Below are 17,165 nucleotides of genomic sequence, written 5' to 3'. Positions count from 1 at the left end.
TGTGAAGGTTTGGGGACACATCTCCACACTAAAAAGGTTTTCAGGAAGGGAGGCCAGGGTCACATGAGCATATAACACATCCATACATAGTTTACTGAATTACAGGGGGTGGCCATTGGCCCCTTCAGAGTCTGAGGCATCTACAGGAAGACCTAATAAGACCTAAGCTGCGCGGTCACACAGCCACCCAGGAGTGAATCTAGTGCCGCTCACCATGCAGCTCTTCAGCCACGTTGCTTCTGCCCTCTGCCTTGGAGCCCCTGGCAAGCTGCTCCCAGGGCCCTCCTGTTTGCTGTGCAGAGTGGGGAAAGGAGGGGCACTGATGTCAGTGTCCCCCTCCCGTACCTCTGCCTACCCATGTACCCCATCTCTGCAGCGTGGGGGAGAGGGGACAGGGCTCAGATGTTGTGGTCTGAGCCTTCTGGTGCGTGAGTGCCTTAAAGAGCGCATGGTCTCTCAGACTTCCCCAGCAGCCAGCACACACACACACTGTCTCTGACAAACACATACACGCTGTCTCTGACTGACACACACACACACACACACACACACACATTCTTTCACACTCGCCTCTCAACACATACTTGCATTATTGTTGTTACTTCTTGGTACTTCCTGCAATGCACATATATTCTCTGTAATTTTATTCTTTCAACGTGTGTTATTTTAGTTTTACTTGTCTATGCATTTCGTAATTTTGTTTCTCTCTTACACTTAAATTTAATTCTTTGAGTAGCGAGTTCTAAAATGCCTAACCTAGTATCATCTAGGTTTTTTGTTGCTCCTGGTGGCGCACATCCGCACATTACTTCGATATTGGTGCACAGAACAAAATTCATTCCGCACATAGATGGAAAAAAATTGAGGAAACACTGCTGGGTGCGATGACATTCTTCAATGGTCCATTGTTCGAGTGAAGTGTTCTTAATGGGACATCAGCACATAACTGTCTAGCCTGGATGTAAATCTACTTGCGGGGGAGGGGTGTCACCCAGGAATACAACATGTGTAAAATACAAGCATATAGCCAATATTCATAACTTCAGATACAATGATGATTCATACATACGCACAGGATAATCATACTTAGCAAATCATAACTTTTCCATCGACACCTTATATGACATATTTTGTACACAATTTGTTGTAATTATATAACAGTGATAGCAACAATGATACAAATGGTCATCTTTCTTATACACAGCATCACACTGGCGACCAACGTTTGGTCAATCAGAGGAAAACTCATCCAGCATTAGGTTGTCAGGAGACTGCTGACTATAGTGTCCCTGTGTCTTAGTCCCTTGAATAATAATTGGGCTAGACACAATCAGACTTTCTAGCTTTGTGAAAGGGTATCTCTCACAATGCTTAATTCAGCATTCCATAGTTGCAGAAAATTGTGGATTTCTACTCAAGAATAGCTATTCATGGCTGGAAAGCCAAGCATGCCAAATTTCTGTAGGTCAGCAGCTGGAGAAGAAAATTTGTGGGGGATCAGAACCTAGGCTTGCATTCCTTCTTCAGTTTTTATGCCCAGTTAAAGAGCAGCTGAAGCCTCATGGATATCTTTGAAAAAAAATCTTCCATTTAGAAATCCTTTTGCCTGTATACAATATTTTCTTGTTTTTTTTCTTTCCTCTTCTGCATCAGAACAGTATTTTGTTTCTTAAACTGATGTCTCCCTCCAGCATACCTATCTTCCACCCATATCCAGCCCTCTTTTTACCCTGAGTTCTTGAGAGCAAGAGAGTAGGCACACAAGAAGTTTAAGGGTTATTTCAACACAGGACTATGCCTACTATTTTAGCTTATATGTGACCATGCACAGCTTCCGCTCATTCTGGTGCTGGAGAGCAGCAATGTTGCAGTTCCTGCTGTCCACACAAGGTTTCGCAAGATCAGTGTTGGAAAATACATGATCAAATGATGTGTGGATAATTTGTGACTTTGCTGTAACAAACATTTAAACTCTAGTCATCATTTTAATTCTAAACCATTGGGTTATTTTTATAAACCTAAAATAGCAACAAAACAAGAAAATAGTTTAAAATATCCAGGACAGCTTTGTAAGAATAGCCAATATCGTGTTTAGTCAGTGTTTCAACAATCAATTTATACAATATGGAAAAAAATGTGTGAACACAGTAAGGCCAATTCTGCCATCAGTTACCTGGCTGCAGATCACATTAAAAGGTGCAAGCTCTACTTTGATCAAAGTAAGCTGAACCTATGAAATGCAGCAGGCGGAATGACATAAATAGTGATGATGACACTTATTATATGATAAAAATAAGGAAATGGGGATTAAATTAGATCTGACATTTCTTAGTTTTGTTTGCTTGCTAACATCCAAAGCAACAGAATGAGAAATCCACTTGTGGTTTTTATCCATATTCCTGAACTATTGTCACATATGAAAGATTTACAGTAACAATCCAGTTTGCTGCTAAAGAATGTGTGCTCATCCTTGAATATGCACAAGCTGTTTTAATAAGCCTATAAATATCTAGCATTTCTCATCTTCCAACAGAAACATAAATCTGTACTACTTAAGAGCACTTATACACCCATACCTTCTCTTGTAGTTACCATGGATACACATACTACTATGGATACTCAACAATGCCAAAAGGTTTACATTCAATCTGAGTCCTTCAGTCTGAGTTAAACAGTAAAACCTCAATAGGAGTGAAGTAAGCAGCAGAATATTTTTGTATGAAAATAATGGTGTAGTACTAGAGCCTTCTAAGAAGCACATCACATGAAAAGGAGATCCTGCGTTATGTTGTGATGACCTAGAAAAACTCTGGAATGAACTGAACATTTAGATGGCTCCAAGGATGAAAGCTAAAGCTTACAGAACTGAGTGAAGACCAATGGGACACTAGCTCCATATTTTTTAATTTGCTGTGTTTGAAAGACTAGAAGAGATGTGTTTTGCACAGTTCACTGAAGAAGAAAAAATTGCACAGAATTTAGAGTGTTTTCCATTGAAACTTAATTAAAATAACTTGACAGGATACTCAAAATAGCATACATCCACATAATGTAAACATGATCTAAAGATTAATACATTATTTCATGTCCATAATTTCTAGGTTGGACTTGGCAAACAGCATGGTACAAGGAAAATTTATTCCTTTTATTTTATTTATTTTATTCCATTATAGTAGCTTTCGCATTCACTGAACCAGTTAAAGAGGGTAATTGTTTGGCTTTTCATCTGCATCATTTTATATTTTTTTAAAGTTTAGTTTTCCTTGTTCAGCTTTTTCCCTCCGCCCTTTTCTCACATTCTCATCTTGCTAATGGATTTTCCTTCTTTCTAATCCTCATATGTTTGTAAATTCACTAGCTGAATCTAAGGCAGGAATGTCATTTCATGAGGTACATCAGAGATGATACTCTACAAAAGAGTCTGGGGGAAAAAAGCTAATTCAAAATGAGTTTGTGGTGAGAAATAACAGGGCAGAAAATAACTGTAAGATCATTCACACAGAGAAAAGTTGCTGAAGTTAAGGTATTTTTGTAGAAAACTTCTGTTTCATCTTCTAAAAACTTCTTTGTTGAAATGGAGTTTCTGGTGTTACATGTTGTACCTCGTTTTTGCTATTGAACCTTTATGCAGGGATAAGTAGGCATTAGATAATACCACTTATACACAAAATATACTATTTAGTAAAATATGCCAGTCCTTTATTTCTTTGGCACCACTCCACAAGACTACCAAAGCTAATCTATATTGCTAATCCACTCATTACCACAACACATTTCACTGTTGAACATCTCTTGCTTCACAGGCTAATTAAGTTTGTTGCCATCACTTTTTAAAGCCAGTCTTAAATACTATTATAGAAGAGAGGGATCAATATTAAAAAAAAATCAAATCAGTTTCAGACCTCAAATAATAATGCACTGTGGAAAATTAATTGGCTCTTTCATAGGCTCAGGATCTGGATACAGATCTAATCCATGCATAAAAGGGGTTTTATGCACCACTGTATACTGACCATCCTGTACCTTTTTAAGAATCAAAATCAATACAGAATAGAGGGTGAACCTGGAGTGGGGAAGGTTGGGCCAGTAACAGGGGGACCACACATTTTTCCTCGCTAGCTCTATGGAGATTACTCAGAAAAGGTAGTTCAGCTGTAGTCTATATTACATTTCTCTTAAGCCCTCTCCACACCAAGGAATGTCCCTTCAAGAGTGATTCTGGGGATTGTCATTACCAGAGGATGGCTTGCAAAGGGGGCCTGACTTGCCAAGGAGATCAGAGAGCTTAACAGACATAATTTTCTAGGATTATGCTTCAGGAGAATACCAGAAACTACTCTGTCCTCAGGGGAAGGTGGTGGTGGTGGTGGGGACCCAGAGCCCATTCTGTGGACATAAATTCCATCCCCTCAGAATAGTTTGTGAGAAACCTCATGAGGAAATCCTTGAGGAAACTTTCATCACACCAGCATCCCCCATAGATATTTTCATGGGACTGGATGACCAGGGCATCTTAACATGCTGTAACATCAGCTTTCATATTGATATTCATAAAAATTGAAAGGACTGGTAACAATATCCCATTGGATTTTTTAGATTGGAATAGTCTGCCAATGGTAGTCACATCGTTTAAGACATTAAAACTGGACTAAACAAAGTCCTGGAGCATATGCGAATATTTAAAAAAAATAAGAAAAAAAATTCAGGCATCAGACAAAGTCCATACATTTTGTATGTGGGAGGTTCTTGTTGGGAGTTTAGGGTCAGATACTGCATATTTATTTATTTATTTATTTGTCATCACTGCTTTACTTGGATATGAAAATGATCCAACATACATTGAGAAAAGTTAGAGCATTTGTTAATTCTGAACTGAGAGACCAGTTGAATAAGACAGTGGAGGAACTGTGTTATGCCATAAATTCAAAAGCATGAGAAGGTCTTAGAAGTGGTAAAGAAGAGGAGCAACTACAGTATCGTGTAACAGAAACTAAATATTGTTTCTGATCTTAGTCCAGCATCTTAAGCTAAAACAACTTGTGCTGCTTCAGAAAAAAATTATTGGGGAAATTTTTCCAACTGCCCGTTGCTTCCCAACAAAACTCAGGGGACTGTGAAAGAAGAAGTCATATTTTCTAGGTAATGATTTATGCCAGGCATTTATTGCCAGGTTTTTGGGTTTTTTAAAACAATGTTTAATTCTGAAATGGAAGAAAAAGTGGACTATCCATTAAAGCAATAGGCTGCATAATTCCTTGTAACTGTTGTTATTGTACTTTCAGTGTAGTTGTAATCATGTTGGTCCAAGGATGAGAGAGACACGGTAGGCAAGGTAATATCTTTTACTGCACTACCTTATACCTTCCACCAACAGAAGCTGCTCCAGTAAAAGATATTACCTTGCTTATCTTGTCTCTCTCATTATTGTATTATTACATATTTCTTAAGCAGCAATAGTACAAAATACTGACAATTTTGACTTTGATTTTAAGATGGCATTGCCTATTAGTGATAAAAACTGAATTTATCAAAGTGGTTTATGATTAATTGTATTTTCTCAGTGAGTTATATATATTGCAAGTAGAAACTGATGTTAATTTAAATTCCAAATTAAGCTTCAAGTGCTGCAGGAATTAGTTCTGATAACTAACCAAGTAGTTCTTACTTCTGAGTCATTTCTGAATCAATGTGCTGGTCTGGTGCTGGACTAGATTCTATATTCAGTTACTCTGATATAAATATAGTTACTTCAGTAGAGGTGCCCGAGGATTACAGCAACGTAACTGATCAGAATCTGGCCTGGTCTTTCATATGACATGTAAAACTGAGATCCTGACTTCTTTTGTCAGTAAAGATTCCATATCTCTTTTCTGCATAGTACACTCATACATCAGTTGTCCTGGCCAAACTGTAATTTAGATAATATTCTACCTCTGAGTTCCTCCTTGAGATTCAATTAAAGTGGATATATTTTTTTTAAACTTCCTGACCTAACCTGGTGGACACACTGTTTACTATTGCATTTCACTTTAGAGGTGGCTGCATTTTAGTGGTTGGGCAATGTAGTCCCTTCCACTTATATACCTAACATGTATGTTGTGAAGCTTAACAAAAAATGTTTGGAATGCAGCTGTAGGTGTCTTGGTCCCAGGATATTAGAGAGACAAGGCGAATGAGGTAATATCTTTTATTGGACCAACTTCTGTTGGTGAGAGAGAGAAACTTTCAAGCCACAAAGAGCTCTTCTTTAGATCTAGGGGTATGTCTACACTACCCGTTGGATCGATGGATCCCCGAGTGCTCCCCCATTGACTCCTGTACTCCATCTCCATTTAGTTGGGAATTGGTCCTGCTTTGAGCAGGGGGTTGTACTAGATGACCTCCTGGGATCCCTTCCAACCCTGATATTCTATGATTCTATGATCTCGGCGACAGGGGAGCGGCAGCAGTCAACTCACCGCAGTGAAGACACCAAGATAAGTCGATCTAAGTATGTAGCTGAAGTTGCGTAATTTAGATCAACCCCTCCCCCAGTGTAGACCAGGCCTAGGAAAGGTATTCCAAGCATCACAGCTACATGCAAGATGGAACAGATTGTTTAGCGTAAGTAGTTAGCACATAATTCTGATAGACACTAAAAATCATGGACTGAACAGAGACACTAGATTTATGGCTTATTACAACAATCTGTAACCCACTAATCCCCCTTTTTTCCTATGACTGAAGAAGTATTAATGGGTCACTCTACCTTGAATGATCCCTTAGAATATGTACTAACTACTTATGCTAAACAATGTGTTCCATATTGCATTTAGTTGTGACCCTTGGAATACCTTTCCCAGACCTGAAGAAGAGCTCTGTGTGGCTCGAAAGTGTCTCTCTCTCACCAACAGACGTTGGTCCAGTAAAAGATATTACCTCACCCACCTTGTCTTTCTAAATGTTTGGAAAGCACTTAAATGAAAAGAATAACTAGAAACAAAAAAGTATTAATATTTAATAACGGCTAAGGTTGGATAGGCACAAAGACTGGATAAAGAGACTTCAGTGATGATTCACACTGCCCTCTTCTTCAACCCCCTCCCTAGTTAGCCATGTGGACTATAATAGGTACCAAAATCTCTTGTATGTAATTGGCACGCCTCCAGTACTTAGATGAATGTAGACCAGTATGAAAATGCCTGAGTGCCTAAAATACCTGAAATTAGTCATCTAAACAAATAGCCTAATTTTCAGGGATAATGAGCACTCAAAACTGCAACTAAAATAAATCTGGGTTTTGTGTATACATGGAATGTAGGACCAAGCCCTTTGCCTTTTTTTTTTTTTTTAAAGATACAAGTAACCTAAATGGCAAACAATTTTCTAATTCTTCTTAACACATTTTGTAGGGGAAAAACAAACACCAGGAAAATCAACTTATCTACGGCACAATGTAATGTGTCATGATGTGAATTTTTTTCCCCCTTTTTTTCAAGAATTCCTGAAGAATCCTGTCTCCTGATAAGAGGCCTTGCTAGTCACTAGGAATTGAACTCAGTCTTCTCTCAGCATGTCCTACTTTTCACTTTGGCTATGTAGAAAACTGGGTCAAGCATTTGCTTTCCCTGTTGTTCCAATCCAGAGGCCAATGTCTTTAAAATACCTTGAAAGTGACTTTGGCATTTCTTTTGGCTAAACAGCTTTCAGTGGACTAGACTAAGTATGGAAGCACCCTGACTTTTTCCCTATTACTCCCCTAGGGAAGTGTCAGAAATACCAGGACACAAACAGCAGAATAATTTCGAAAAGTATTGATTTTTCAAGCTGTACAGCATCCCCAGCAGCAACATCAATGCTTCTACGCTAACAGCTATTCCAATAGTTATACAAATAGCGTTACATAAAAATACACATTCCTTGTCTGTACAACCAAGTAGCCCTTCCATGATCATCAAGCACAGGAAGCTGCATTCAGTGCTACTTATATGGAAATAGCTGTGCTTGATATGATTCCCCGCCCCCATCAAATAAAGTTAATTAACATGGCACTTACATCTGTGAAAATAATAGTGTTCTAAATCCACATGTGACTCTGCAAAGTAATTTGTGGGTAAAAGTAGGTATGTTGTGTCACTAAGCTGAGCCCAATATCACAGATGTAACTGCATAGTTTGGAATTATGTACATGCTTCCTTTGCCAGGCACTTTGGCAACACCATCAGTTTTTGGGAGTCAGACCGCCAGGGTGAATCTGAATGAACCACTCATTGCCAACCATTCTGTGGGTATCAAGCAGCTTCCCATCAGCTGCAAACACCTTGGGACATACCTTGAACTGGGATAAGTGGAAGAAAAGTATTAGGCATCTTTGCAGTTTCCAAAATAGCTGGCAAAAATTTGAAGTACCAATATAGTCTATAGGCATACAAGGGATCAATCAAATATAATAATTCTGCAGAACAGAAGGTTGTGGCATGTTTAAGGGAGCCAGGAATCTGGAACTCCATCCTCTTTTGACTGTGTACAATCAGCTATCTGTCATCCATTTAAAGTTGGAGGGGAGAGAGATGGTTAGGCTCTGCATCTGTGGTTACCTAAAGAGATGGGGGCAATATTATATTGATGCATAGGTATGCAATATTCAACACTGGTACTGTAACTCATACATTTACTCTGCTGAGATTTCAGTAGAATTCTATGGGGGCTCAGGTTAGGAGAGGATTTGACCCATTATGTGACTGGGAGTTTGCATGTGAATTTGTAGAATCACGACAAACTAGATATATGATTAACAGAGTGAAAGATACAGTTTGTTATTTGTCTGTGGTTTTGCCTATTATGTATTAGGTTCTTTCCAGACAGGCAAAAAGTTAAAAAAATCCCTGCCCCAAAGAGCTAACATTCTGAAGACAGACAAACAAGTAGACAAAAGTTAGTGGCAATGGGAAACGTAAGAGTATGCTATTAAATCTCTGTCTCTGACAGGTATCATTGCAAGTTAGAACAACATGTAGAATTTACCCAGCAAAGTGTGTTTCCAGGATCCCTTATCTATTGTAGCAGCTGCCCGTCTCCTGCTACAGAATCCAGCGCATAGCAAGCCTGACCAAGTAAGTTACACCATGAAGTCTTTATTAGTATTAGTTATCTTTATTTCTGAAGTGCTTTAGATGTACATGGTACTTTACAAATACAAGGTCTTTGCCCGAAAGAGCTCATAATTCAGGGTCAGACCGTGTGAGGCAAAAGGCGCCCTCAAGCTCTAGTGAAGACTGAGTTAAGGGCACCCAGCACCACCAGATAGGCTCTGTGTTAGACAATATACAAAAGAATGGATGGATATTTTAACATCTGTTGTTGATGTTTCGTACAATTCCTGTAGTTACTTCTTACAAGATTTTATAAAATAATTATCTGCCTAGTTTCAAACCTTAGTGCCCAAAGCCATACCATCTGAGTGCCTCCCACTATAAAGACATAATGGTGATCTCTCTCTCTCTCTCCCTTCTACGGAGATAAACAATTTTTTAAATATAAAATGTGCGAGTGAGCTGGTGTATGTACTATTGGAGGAAAACCCAAAGAGCTGGGTTTGAAATTTAGTTCTGAATGCAGTAGGGGTGGAGGAACACTTTACTCATTACAACTCTGTGGGTTCAGTCTGAGAGGAAGCACCTGATCCTAAACCATTTAAGAGCATTTCTGTTCATTCTTGCAGCCTCTTGAAGGCAGAATAGGTATTTGATGATCAATTCCCCTGAATGGGACAGACAGTTCCAATAGGATGAACTTCCATTGTGGACACCAAAGAACAGGTGCCCTCCCTGTACCTCGCCCTGGCCTGAACCCTGATTAGGAGAGATTTAGGCTGTTGGATGTAGATGGTGGTGTTGAAGGGTATTTTTAGCTAGCTTCTCATTTAATTTGCTTTGATGGTTAGAAACTGGGCGATAGTTTGCAAAGTTACTGGCATCCAGTGGCAATTTCTTTAATATTGTTCAGATTATTGAGTGTTTTAAAATGAGAATTAGATTTCTCTCTTCAAAGGAGTTGTGCAGTACAAAGGTTTGATTGTCACGAGTACGGGATAGCCACATCATTTACAAATGGCAAAGCAATAGTGACCCTGGAAATTCTGAGTTTCAACTATTTTTCTCCCTTTGCAGGTGGGGGGCAATTTGGCCCCTGTTAGGAAAAGAATGACAGCAAGATTAATACAGCCTCCAAATCTGGAAGACTTAAATTTAATGAAAGGATTTGTTTTAAAACATGGAAAAATTAGATATGCCAAACTGACTAATATCTAGGAAATGTTAGAAGATTAAACAAAGTAAAATATGAGTTTAATTATCAATTATAAAGTAAGAACATGTATTTTTTTACTTTAAATACATTTTTTATGAGATGGGACTAATATGGAATATTCGTTCTGAATCTTGTAAATCACATGCCAGGCTACACTAATGAGGCAGACGGAAGGCACATTAACTACTGTACTTATCCTAAAAGAATGGGTGAGGTGTTCTGTAACTTTCAGAGAAAACACTAAGGGGAAACAATTTTAAAATCCCATCTGCTCTAATTTATATATTCTGACTAGCAGGCAAACTTCTAATGATATCAGAAATCATTGTGGCATCTGGAAAATCTCTAGAAACAGATTAATTTTCTAGAGTTGATGTAAGCATATCTCCCATGTTAGCTATGCTATGTTGTGCAAGTCATCATTATACTTATTCTCGGTAAAAAATTTATATTAAAATACAGGTATAATGCCAGTAGTTTATATTTAGCAAGGGGAAAAGTAGAAAAGGCTGTCAGTTAAAAAAAAATCCTTTCATGAAGGAACATAGCAAGATAGTGTAAACTCCTAGTAATGGTAATTGGAATCATAACCACGGGCTTTGAAATAAAAAAAGAAAAAAAATGATATAACTAGAGAGGGAAATTATTTTTTACTTCTAAAATCCCTCTAGATACTTTGTATTCATCTGCTGAAGATCTACACTATGATTTTAATTTAAGTACTTCAGCATCTGCTGTTTGTATCCTCTATGTCTAAAATCCTGGCATGATATTCTGGTGCATGACAAGTTTATTAGGGCACTGCTGTAAACTCAATGTTGTTTTTCGCTATAAATTCTTCTGCAGAGGTCTCGTGAATAGATACTGACATATAGTCATTATTTCCATGTGTCAATATTAACCAATGTGTCTGAGGAAGAGACCTAATGGCACTCATACTGCTGCAGCAGATAACTCAGAGATAGGTGCTTGATTTTGTCTTTACAATGTTAGTAGAGTTTATTTCATACACACAGTATTTATATATATATATATATATAGTATAGTAAATTTGTTAGTCTCTGAGGTGCCACAAGTACTCCTGTTCTTTTTGCGGATACAGACTAACACGGCTGCTACTCTGAAACCAGTATTATAGCTGCAGATTCTGGAACAGATAAATTGGTGAGGTGACACAACATGAGACATTATTCAGGTTAGAAATTTTGTTCCACTGACACAGTAATTCAAATTAATGTGTGACATCTCTTGCAAGTTGTCATTAAATTAGAATGTTGACATGAGTTAATGTGATAGCATGAAATAATAAGCTTTGCTCTCTCCTAATTATTTGGGGTCCCTGAAGTATTCACCTCTTTTATTCTGAGGCAGTTTTCCTCTTTATAATCTCAGTCTCTTTCAACTCATCACATATGAGCAGGTTTAAATTTAATTTAATCTGATTCACATAAATTCAGAAAAAGAAAATGACATTTTTAGTTTTCATTTTCTCGTACAATAAACTATTTAAAAAGCAAGAAAGAGAGGCAAAAGAGTGGGTGGAAAGCAAGAAAGTAGAGGAGATAAGAATCACTTGTTTCCTCTCAAATCTGGTTCCAAGAAAATCAGAATATTTGCTATAAGACTCAGAAGGTAGGACCAGATTTTCAAAGTTGGACATGTGTTTACTGTTTTTGTGTTCTTCAAAGCAGAGTAAAATTTCTATGGAATCTAACAAATCCATTATTTAATTAGAATATTAACCCTTCCTTTCCAGCTGGTTGGAGAAGATATTATAGTCAACCCTCCCACATCTTTTCAGACCAAAAAACAAAACCCATACACATTGGCAGGCCTTGTAAGATGATAAGATGTTCTTAAAAGCAACTAAAGCCTGATTAAGCCACATGTGTTGCTGTGTCATTCCTAGGCAGGGGCGGCTCCAGGCACCAGCATAGCAAGCGCGTGCCTGGGGCGGCAAGCTGCGGGGGGCGGCCTGCCGGTCGCTGCGAGGGCGGCAGTCAGGCAGCCTTCAGCAGTATTTCTGCGGGAGGTCTGCTGCTCCTGCAGCTTCGGCGGCAATTCGGCGGCAGGTACGCTGAAGGCGCGGGACCGGCGGACCTCCCTTGCTTGTTAGTGGTAACTGACCCCACAAGCCTTAGCCGGCTCCAGCTTTGCTCGTGCTCCAGTCCTGCTCCTGGTCCAAAAGCACATGGGCTCCTGATTCTGGTTCTGACCCCATCCCTCAAGCTCCAGCTACTAGGCTTGACCTTCCCCATCACGGTTTCTAAAAGACTTAGCGTTGTAGACAAGGAAATGAAAACCCCATACCTTTTGGGGAGTAAGCCAATGTTTTAAAGAGCAGTAGAGCGGAAAGATGGTACAGTGGTTAGGGTTTCAGCCTGGATCTTAGATCAGAGACTCAAACATCAGTCTTCCATCACAGATTTAGGGCCAGACTCTCAAAGGTATTTAGGTACCTAAAGATGCAGCTAGGTGCCTAGGTGAATTTTCAAAAGTGCCTAAGCAGGTTGATTTAATTGATTTCAATGGGAAGTGGGCATTTAACCTGCTTAAGTGATTTTGAAAGTCCCATTAGGTGCCTAAACACCTTTGGGAATGTAGCCCTTAATCTCTGGGCCTCAGCTCCAGGTTCACTGAAGTTGATAGAATAACTTGTGTAAAATGGAGCTGTTAGTACTTCCCTATCTCAGAAGCATGTTGTGAGGAAAAATGCATCACATTGAGTAATGGGGGCCATGTAAGTACCTAGAGACAGATTATGCATTAATAAATCATGATTAAATATAGGCCAAAGCCTAAACTTGCATGCATGATTTGCTAATGAAGTTATAATCGTCTGTTCTAATTAAGGAATCAGTTGCACGTCCGTCTTTTGATAATAAATTCTAGTATGTCTTGCTAATCAATGGTATATCAGCTAATAAAACCTAGAATTTCTGACTTATGGTCTCATGTAAAAACTGCTACACCAAACTGCTTCCAAAATGTGACTGCACATTTCGAGAGACGGCCCCCTTTGCTTAGATTTATATCGAGACTTTTTTATCGATTCACAGACTTTTAAGGCCAGTTTGCATATGAAAATATCACATGGGACAGTGTCAAAAGCCTAACTAAAAATTAAGATATCACCTCTACAGCTTCCCCTATCCACTAGGCCAGTAACCCCATCAAAGCAGGAAATTAGGTTGGTTTGGCATGATTTGTCTTGGCAAATTCACATTAGCTATTCCTTATAACCCTATTATCCTCAAGGAGCTCAAAAACTGATTGTTTAATCATTTGTTCCAATATCTTACCAGGTATCGACTGATCTATAATTCCCCATGTCCCTTGCGTTCTCCTTTCTAAAGATCGATACTATGTTTGCCCAGTCCTCTGGGACCTCACCTATCCTCCGTGAATTCTCAAAGGTAATCATTTATGGATCCAAGATCATTTCAGCTGCCTCTTTAAGTACCATAGGGTGCATTTCATCAGGCCATGCTGACTTGAATATAACTAATTTATCTAAATATTCTTTAACCCGTTCTTTCTCTATTTTGGCTTGCTTTCCTTTCCCCTTGATGTTAATAATAATTGTGTTAAATATCTGGTCACAATTTACCTTTTTAGTGAAGACAAACAAAATAGGCATTAAACACCTCAGCCTTCTTGATGTCTATAGAACTGGAAAAATAAGTCAGATTAACATGGTTAAAAAGTTGCATCTTATTTCCATTTTGAATGTTTCTAACTTTATCTTCCAGCCACTTGCTATTGTTATGCCTTTGCCTGAAAGATTGAGCCCCTAATATCAGAATTTAGCTTTGTGGTAAGATAGGACGGGAGAGAGAATGATCACAGATGTTAGTCATGTTGCTTAATGATGTACTGGAAGGTGTTCAGATAATATGGTGATGAGGGCAATATAAGAACCTACAAAAATAGACTATTATCTTAGGTTTACCTAGTTCACTCCGTTTAGCTGTATTATAGACAGAAATATTAAGTAAATTGTAGTACAAAAGAAATTTTAAAAAGTAGTATTTTATAACAAAACAGTGTTCTTTTAAGTGAATTCTTCTGTGTTATAATAGTTCAACATCACTGAAAAAAAATTGCAAGTAAATATAAATTTAGTCCTGAAAACAAAGTGTGTGGTTTTCAGCTGTCTTTTTGGTTTTTGCTAACACATCATAAACTCATCTTAACAACTGGGATTCCCAGCGATTAGTCTACTGGAGTAAATACAGCTGCCAAAGCAAAATAATGTCTAGAATTCCATATACACAAAATTAACCTATCAATGGATGATGTATTAGAATTAATGAAACAGTATGTGGTTTCCAAACTCTGTAGAAAATTAACCAATTTTTTATCGCAAAGCTAAATCTGAAGAATTTAAACTTTTTTCCAATAAATCCACTTATTTAAATATCTACAATTTGTATAAAAAGATGATGTATTCGTACAGAATACTGTTTTTTTTTAAATATTTCTATTTCATAGGAGGTTTGGGGATTAACGCACAGAATAAATGAAAGATGATATTTTTCTACAAGAGGCATCTCAACATACAAGCACGTCATTCATAGCCCAACATTCCCCCACCCCCCAAAAAAGGTGTCATTAAGTCCAATTTAAGGATACATTCTTTGAGCCAAATGAAAGATTTCAGTAGATTGTGGCTTAACCATGATTTGGAGTCTTTATTTTTTGTGTAGAGCACAAGTTTACCCTGAGGGGGGAAAAAACAGCAAGATGTTTCTCATTAGAAAAGCCACATGGTTACTGCCACAGCTGCAGCTCTGGTTTCATTCTAGAGTTTAAATTCCCAAGAGACACAGTAAAGAACAGCTATAGCCAGTATGGCCCAAATGTTATCACCTCCTAAATATAAAATCGAAAATTGACACAGGAAGAAAGAAGAAGTTTGATTTCTCCACTAGAAGAAAATCTTCACTTCAGCAAAATAAGCAATGTTATATAGTTAAACCACTGTTAAATAAAACAAGTTTTTTAAAAAAAATTGAACTTTTCAAGATTTTGAAAGTTCCTTATTTTTCCATTCATTCCAATTGTGGGATGCATTTCCTATGTCAGGCTATCTACTTCCAAACCGGAGACCCAGGCTGATTCTGTACTATATCAGCAAAATGTCAGCTACCACTAAGAGACAGTTACAACTGTTTAATTCTTTTTTACTACAGAACCCATACATAAACACTCCACATCTATAGATACCCCATGTGTATGTACACGTGCCCGCCCCCAAACAGTGGTTATATCCATGATCCATGTTATAAATTATAGAACAAAATGATAAACTATTTATCACAAACTTTTAACCACCTCCTCTGTATTCTGCCCACTAATCCATCTCTCCTCAGACAATTAAAAAGCCAAACCTCTGAACACATCAAACAGCGGGGCAACCTCCACTGGTGGGGGTCTGTGGGACTCAGACAGAAACATAAAGGTGATTTACAGAAAGAAAATAATTGAATAATTGGCCTCAGGAGATTTCGGTTTGAAAGGGTTTTGTTCTGGGATGAAGACCATGGTCAACAATGCCACTCCTCTGACACAGTGGAATTTTCTATCACAATGATAAAGCTTGTCTACACTGGAGACAGAGTTTTCTCGGGGACCGTCTGAGACTGCGGAACAAACTCCTACAGGATCTAAGGACCACCACAGACTTTGCCAAGCACAGGACTCACTTATCCTAACTTGCCTTCTCTAAGCTAAAAACATAAGCCTCTGTGGCACCTCTCTTCCAAAAAAAACAAACAAAAATACCCCCAAGAAAAGTACTTATGTATACTGAGGGGAAAGGTACTAGCCAAAAGTAGGTCCAGGAGATATTGAAAATAGCTCATATTGAGCATCCTTTAAAATCTGTCTTCAGTAAGAAAAAAATCGTAGGAATGATCTAGCAATCAGCTTCTGTATATTTTGGTTTGATTGTCTTTCCACTTTTCCATTTCTATTACAGGTTTTCATGGTTACCACAAATCTCTCTCTAATGTATTTTGTCTTGTTCTGCTAGGCCTGACACTTCTATTCTTTATATGGCTGAGTCAGTCATTCTAGAGTCAGTGCCTCCTAAAACCATCAGAAGAGCCCCCCCTTGCAAATGGTTGATGTCAGTCTCTTATAGCACTACAAAGGCGGTATTAAATCTGTTATGACTAAGCACATAGGCAGAATTGGTAATTAACAGACAGCAGACCAGACTGTTTGTACAGCACCTAGCACAATGGGGGTCGTAATTTATGACTAGGGCTCCTAGTTGCTACAATAATAAGAATCTGGATCTTAGTTTCACCTGACTTCAATCAATGTACATGAAAGTAACCAAGTTCGGAATCTGGCCCAATCTTTTTGATCAGAAAAGAGAACCTTCATGGAAAGTAGAACAACTGGTCTTAGACTGGTTCTAGTGATGCTCTCTTGATCAAATGTAACTGTGAAGTTAATTCAGAGATAAATCTGCTGTACATTACTGCTGCAGGTATTAATTTATTTTGAACTCAAAAACAGCAGCAAAGAGATTCTGTATGTGTTGTATAGCAATTAAAATATTGAAACAATTTTTTAAAAGCCTGGAGGGGAAGAAACAGTGGAAAGGGAGAATGGAAGGGAAAGGATTTACTTGCCATATTTATCACAAAGTTTCCCCCTAACTGCACACTTTAAAGATGCCACTGGATTTTCTTTCATTTAATTGCTGCTCTATCAGTCTTTATTGTAATTTACCAGGGCATGAGTTTGCAGGAAAAATCATTGTTTTCCTTCTAAATAGGTCCTTTTCCTGTAAATCGTGGTGATGGCATAACTGTTAACAACTTTAGAAAGTGATACAAAATAGCTCCATTTACCTGGCATAT

This window comes from Mauremys reevesii, linkage group 5, assembly GCF_016161935.1.
Source record: "Mauremys reevesii isolate NIE-2019 linkage group 5, ASM1616193v1, whole genome shotgun sequence".
Taxonomy (NCBI): Eukaryota; Metazoa; Chordata; order Testudines; family Geoemydidae; genus Mauremys; species Mauremys reevesii.
This window is presented reverse-complemented; position numbering follows the sequence as displayed.